The sequence below is a fragment of the Myripristis murdjan genome, chromosome 4, assembly GCF_902150065.1.
Source record: "Myripristis murdjan chromosome 4, fMyrMur1.1, whole genome shotgun sequence".
Classification (NCBI taxonomy): Eukaryota; Metazoa; Chordata; class Actinopteri; order Holocentriformes; family Holocentridae; genus Myripristis; species Myripristis murdjan.
Genome location: NC_043983.1, coordinates 29,915,079 through 29,922,617, shown reverse-complemented (window position 1 = coordinate 29,922,617; position 7,539 = coordinate 29,915,079).

Genomic DNA, 7,539 nt, shown 5'->3' with positions numbered 1-7,539 from the left:
GGTGTGCTGATGTTAGGTGAGGGCCTGAAAGAAAATTTGAGACAAGTAGTTTTTTTTTTTTTTTTTTTTTTGATTATAAATGGCATGTTATAGCTCCTCAGTGTCATCCAAACCAGCTTATAAAGCAGATGTGTGTAAAGCCTAGAAACACCTACAGCTACAAAATGTGTTAATTTTATTTTTACACACTTGTCCCTGGTAAATTACAAAAAGCCAAGAAACATGAGGCCAAAAAATAGATAAATAAATAAAAATAAACAAACAAAAAGGAGGGTTAAAGGTGCACAAAAATGCCAAGGTCTGATTGAGACCCTCAGACTCAACTGATGCAAAAAAAAAAAAAAAAAAAAAAGGCACATAGTTTGATGGTTCAGTGTGCATGGTTTTCAGCACAAATACTGCAAATAAATTCTGCTTGTTCCACATTTTCTCGTCAGCTGAGTCGAGAGGTTTCACTTAAATCAACCCTTGGAAACTCTGCGTAAAGGTAAACCCCATGCAATGTCGATTGGACTCTATTCTTAGGGCTGACGTTGACTTTTAATGTCAATTCTTGAAACGCATGACAGTGAAGGTGACTCAAGTGTGGTAAAGGTGAAATGCACCATGATCTCAGTGGCCTGCAAGAGTCAAAAACCGAGACTTGACTCGTGCTCGGTGCTGCAGCTTTCTCCCTGTCACAGGTTGAGGTTTTCAGGGGATTGTCGGTGAGAGGTTTGGTCATGTCTGTACGATAGCAGAATACAAACAGAAAAACACATTACACGCAAGTACACCCACACACACCCACACACACTTACACACACACACACACACCAAGTGTAAGTGTATGCTTGCTTGGAGCATTTTGAACGTATGCACAGCTGAGTGAAGTGCATTGAGGAGGATGTGGTTTTACTCGTTCTATGGGGAGGAAAACACCTCTGCTGCTTGTTATTCACCTCTCTTGGTTTTTGAACGAAAACAGCAGTTGTGCAGCCGCGTCAGCCCCGGTCACACTTCACTCACATTGATTAAGAAACGAGGCGATTAAACGGCGCAGAAACAGCGAAATGCGGCGCGTACTGCTCATCGTGGAGCGCGCGCTTCATTGAAAAGAATGGAGAGGACGGTATCGGCGATCTGAAGGGGTTCCTCGGCAAAAGAAAAGTTTAATTTCGAAAAAATAAATAAATTTGAAGCTCCATTTTTACGTCGCCTACCTTCAGTAAAGATTAAATCCGGTTAAAATATTCTCAGAAAAGGGCAAAATCTGAATCAAATAGGATTTTTTCAGCAAGTGCATCACCATTTGGAGGTTCTTGACGCCTCTTTTATGAACTCTGAACTCAGGACACAAAATTTCTCCTTATCTGCAGCTGGTCCTCATCAGCAACTTCAGTTAGACAGTTAAGGGAGACGGAAATCTATTAGCCAGATCAGTTATGAAATATATCACACACACGTCCGAAAAGACAGGGAGTGACACGAAATCTGACACGTTTCGCAAAATCTCAGCACCCGCACCAAAATCACTTTCAACGGCTCCACGGCTCAGAGTGGGGCTTCAGCCACTCATTCTGAGAGCCAGAGCAGCGTTTCATTTCCAGATGAAACACCGGGGCGTTTGGGCGTTGCTTTCAGGGTTTTACTGTGCAGCTCCGCGAACGTGCAGCACAGGGGACTCCTGCTAACCGCCGGGCCGAGGAGCCGCGTCACGCCCCAGGAACGCACCGTGTGTTTAGATTTCAAAAGAGGACAGGCAGAGATTAAATCCAATTTATTTATTATCTTTCTGAGCGCCGCCATTAATCAATCTAATTCCCGACCAATCACCCGATTCTCATAATAGCCACAGATTGAAGTTTTGAGCCGAGGTTTGGAAGTATTTGCAGATGATGGAGAAATATAAACATCATTAAAGACAGTTGTGTGTTAGTTAGTTAGTTAGTCAGTTATTCCTTTATTTCATACCCAGGGGATCCATATCACAATAAATAAATTAAAAAAAAAAATGTATTTGGTGTATTTGTTCAACTCTTAAAATCTGATTTCTCACTGAATCCTTTTTTTTTTTTGCCAGATTGTGTGGCATTGAAGCCGCTGTTTTATGGCTGCACTATTACATCAAATTAAAAAAAAAAAAAATAATAATAATAATAATCAAGATGTCCAGGGCATCGTTTTTTACACCTTTCCCTGAAACTCGTCGTGTTTGGCGTATCTGGAAACCTTGGAATCCAAACTAGAATTGGAAATAAATTTCTGTGGGTTGGAATGAGGTTCGGCCACAAATCAAGGTTTTTTGTTTTTTTTTTTTATAGGGTGAACAATTTACAGTTACATCTATCTAACAGGACGAGGGAGGAACTCATAAACCCCAGTGCATTGTGGGTCTCCAGCTTTGAGTAGTTTGGGTAATGTTTGGTTTTTTTAGGGTGACGCCGAGCAAAAGTCTGTCACTGCTGCTTGTATTCTCTTGGATTATCATCAGCCATGAGTCTTAAACCCTGAGCCAGACCCGACCCGATCTCCCTCTCTCTCTGTTTAAGACACACACACACACACACACACACACACACATGCACACGCAATGCTGTCATGGCTACAATTTCCTGATTATATCATGCTTACGCCAATGGAGTTATGACCTCAAGGATTGTAATAAAGACTGTGTTGCACTGACGAGGCCTCCCTCCCTCTCTCTCTCTCTCTCTGTTTCCCTCTGACACACACACACACACACACACACACACACACACACACACACACAGACACACACTCATGGATCAGGCTCCACAAGACTACAGCTGCACCGACTGATCTGTGTTAAAATAAAGAAACGCATTAAGCTTCAAAGTTCTCTCACCTACAGCGCAACGAGCAAGTTTGTCTGTAGTGTGTGTGTGTGTGTGTGCATGTGTGTGTGTGTGTGTGTGTGTGCTCAGCCTCTCTCTGTCTGGGCGGTATCTGGCTGGTCTCAAGACCTCGCTTGTTGATCTTCATGGCTTTGGCTTTGAGCGGCTTCTGCAGGAGAGAAAAAATAATCTGCCATCAGCCGATAGTTCAGAAAGGAAACATCAAAGGTGTGAGAGCCTCCCACACATCTGAATAATGAATGCGATGTGAAAGACCTCACACACATCTGACAGTGCGTCTGTAATAGATCCCCTGCATATGAGAGCGTGTGTACTGTACTGTAGGTGTTTTGCAGGTTTTTCCCACGAACGGCGGCGAGCCTGTGAATCAAGTCGAATGTCAACGTTCCTCCTCATCTTTTACAAACACGAAGAAGATCAACGTGACCCGAGGAGGGGTGTCGGGGGGGGGTTGTCGTCTCGCGCGCCGCCCTTCGCTGTCTCCAAATGAGTGACTTTTTAACGTAAAATCAACGTTCGGCTCGCCGTTGAGGGTTTGAAAGTGAAATGTCTTCTCCCACGTTCCCCGACGCTCGAGCTAAAAAAAGACGGCGTGACGCAGCAGGCGACTTTCTGTTGTGTTCACGCAGACGTGACGTGAAATAATGAAATAATCCATGAATTAAGTCATAAATAAATAATATCATTAAATTATCCTACTACACCAGCTTAAATTTCCTGTCTTTTTTTGACATTTTGACTTATTTTATCTAATCTGGGAGTCTTTAATAAGAAGCTTTTTTTCCGAGGGTAGATGCAAAATGACTACAGAAATAGATCCGATCCACTTGTGCAGTCGGACGATTTAACTGCATATTTCGTAAAACTGGTTATGAATATGAGTTAAAGTCAAATGCCTTTTTCTGGCCTTGCTTTTTTTTTTTTTTTTGCAGTGCAGATTCATCTTTGTTGCAGAGATGTAAACTGCCTCCTGCTGTTTTTTTTTTTTTCCCGCCTCATCCAATTTGCCTTTTAAGGGCATCATCAGCCAATTAATAGGGCTTCATAGTCATAACAGGCACATGCAAGCATACGCCCTTCACACACACACACACACACACACACTCACAGTCATTCCAAACAGCAGTTAACAGTGGTAAGCGGTATCAGATAAGAGTGAAACCGTTTTATAAAAAGGCTTTAAGCAGCAATGAGGTTTAATTTTCAAATGAAGTATTTTTAATTTTTTTTTTTTTTTTTTTTTTTTTTTGCTTCTGCCCTTCACACCTGTCTGTGAAGCAGTTTTGGGCGTGACGGTGTGAAGTTCAGAGTTGACTTGTGCTGAGGGGACAGGTGTATTTCCCAGAGCTCACCTGTCAATCAAAACAGTGTGATGTCCTTTTTCCTTTGAGTTTCTTTTTATTCGTCTGTTTGGCCACAGCGGCTGTCGCTGTTCATGCAAATGACCCAGCTCTTGTTTTTCTGTTTACTTTCAGCTGGTAACATAAAATCTATCATTTCATTTTTTTTTTTTCAGGAAAGAGCTACCAGACACTGCAACTACAAATACAAAAGCCCTCAGGATCTAGGATACAGATTTCACACTGAGGGGCTGAAATTGGCCATGGAGGTCAAGTGTGTGTGTGTGTGTGTGTGTGTGTGTGTGTGGAGGTGTGTGTTTGTGTTCACGCCTGCCTAAAAGGGGTCGTGACAACGGGAGGGGCCCATCGCGAAAAGGCACATAACTTCTAAAAGGATCCACAGACGTTTTATGGAAAAGGCCAAAAGCAGCTGATTAACTGTCCATGCCATCTGGGGTAACGGGGGCGTAGCCAAACCTTGTAGAAACACACACACACACACACACACACCAACAGACAGACACACACATACACACACAGGACACCTACACTAGCCTTCAGTTTGCTGGTCCACTAAAATCAAAAATCTGTCAAGTGTGTGTGTGCATGTGTGTGTGTGTGTGAATGCATGCACATGTGAACAGACACGTGGCCACAGCCTAAGGCCTCGTTTTCAGCGGCCCTCGCTCCAGAGCCTCACCTCATCATCACCGCTGTGTCACATAGAGACGGTGCAATTTTGAATTTTGAGGGGCGACGTGAGACATCATCCCACATCACGGCTTAAGTCACACTATTCAACTTAAGCCCTCAGCTTGTACTCAGTTTCTGTATTGATGGTGTCGGTCTGACACTAGCAGGCGTGCGTCAAGTGTGAAAATATCATATCAGGTCTTTTACTCACATGTGGAGCTATTCAAGGGGGCAAAAAGACCAGCAACAACTTCATTTTTCATTAATCTTTATTTCTCAGTGCACCATATGGGAGCTGAATTTAGACACCATGCAAACACAGCAGTGCAGCCGGTAGGCCTCATTCAGTCTGTCAGCATCTGGTGTCTGATGGCGACAGCTGACACGCGATAATACAGTGCAGGTATTTTACAATTTTACAATATTTATTATCACGCTGAAATATTAAAACCAGTATCTGTTTGGTGTCTTTGAGATGGAAACTGCTGATTCTCACCGTGGCTTCCACACAGAGCGACCGAGCAGACAGCGGAGATGGAAGAGAATGATGACGATGATGATGATGATGATAATGATAATGATAGGCACCTAAATAAGCCTTTTGAACAACATTTGGAGTGTGTGTGTGTGTGTGTGAAGGCCTTTGGTGTGAATTTCTGTGCACACGCTCATCTGCATGTGTGTGTTGAGGCGAGGCTGAGCGTGGCTGCATCTGTCTTTGTCTCATTACGTCTGTGTGTGTGTGTGTGTGTGTGTGTAAGCATCAAACAGAGACGGTGATGAGTGGGTTAATGTAAGGTTGAGGTTTATATCCTCTGTAGATCAGAGGCTGCCGGCCGTGTCCCACCCCCCATGTGGAGAACACCACGTAATTACAAGCACTATCAAGGCAGGCATGCGTCTGTGTGTGTAAGCATCCATATAAGTGTGTGTGTGTGTGTGTGTCTGTAATTACCCCCCCACCAATAAAACAGGCTGTCTACAGGCATCATGAAAGGACAGAGGCAGCCTAATGGATTGGCGTGAGGAACACCCACCACTTTAAACAACGCTGCTACTGCTGCCTCAGAACTGTGTGTGTGTGTGTGTGTGTGTGTGTGTGTGTGTGTGTGTGTGCACACTTTGTTTTACTTTAGTTAGTCATTTTCTGATGAATTAGACAGCACAGCTTAGCATCAGAAAATACCGTAGGTGTGAAAATCTGAAAATCTGCAGCGAAAGTAATAAAGATCACCACGGGTCCCAAACGCTAAGAAATGTTTAGTCGCGTAAAGACGGAATAAGTGAAATGTGAAGACGGAATAAGTGAAATGTGTGTGAATAGACGTTTTGATGGTGTGAAAGATACGATGCGGGGCAGGAATTTGTGTTGTCAACTCTGATGCAGAGATATTAGTTTCACAATGCATACTCGCGTCCAAACTGCCATACACAAGCTCACGCTGAGCGCGAAAATGAACATGAGGTTGACTGTAAACCCTCACTGAGGTCACAGCCATTTAATACGGTGCATTCAAGGACCACGGTATCCAGTGTGGTGACAAATACAGGGCCAGTGCAGTGGGTTTAGTGCCTTGGTTGAGTCCATGGTGGCATATTTCTACAGTAAATGTATTAAACAAGTCAGAAGGAAACATAATGTCCTCCACAGATGATATAATATCCTCTTTGGGCCAAGTGGCTACAACTCAAATACTATTTACATGAATCTGTATAAAATTGCTGTGCACATTCATGGCCCCGAGAGGAGGGACACTATTGATTTTGGTGACCCCATGACCCCCATGTTGTTGGTGTTTTTTTTTTTCTTCTTCTTCTTTTTTCATTATTATTATTATTATTATTATTATTATTATTATTTGATATTTGATCAAGAAAAGGGTTTTTAATTGGTAAATCTAGCAGAAAATTACAAAAATTACCACAAAATTAGCCTTAAAATTGCATGAAAATTGGTGAAATATTACCAGAAAAATAGTGCAAAAAATACAAAATAATTATTTATAGTTATTATTATTAGTTATTATAGACATTTACAATTAAATTATAAGAAAATCACCAAAATAAATAAATAAATGAAATAAAAACAACAAAAAAATATTTTAATTATGTTAAAAGGGTGAAATAAAGCCTTTCAGAATAAAGGCCTGCCCACAGGCTCCTGGGTTTCAAAGAGTTAACATTAATCAGTGTCATTAATAGTTTTTATATATGAAGCCCACGTGCAAATAAGGTCAAAAGGCCAGTAGGTTCCTGGGCTTGGTGCATCGCACAGCCGCCGTCCTCGTCCCGTCCCGCCTCCGCCCCTCGCTCCAAGAAAACCCAAACACCTTGAGCCGCAAACGCACACATCAGTCTGTATACAAGTAACACGGAGCCACCAAGACACCGAGGCACCAAACACCACAACATTCCCCTACCTTCCTTTTCTTATTTCTCAGCAGCTTAAACAAACAGAGGACGTACAACCACCTTGGGCCACAAAGACACAATCATGCGGTTCCTCCAAGGCACACAAGCACCCCGGCCGGCCATGCTTTCCTTTTTGTCCTGGCTTAGACAAACAAAAATGGTACCCAACTGGTATTTTCCAGCGTCTGGTGACTTACCGTGCAGCGGTGCCCTGCTACCCACTATTATGCCCCTCA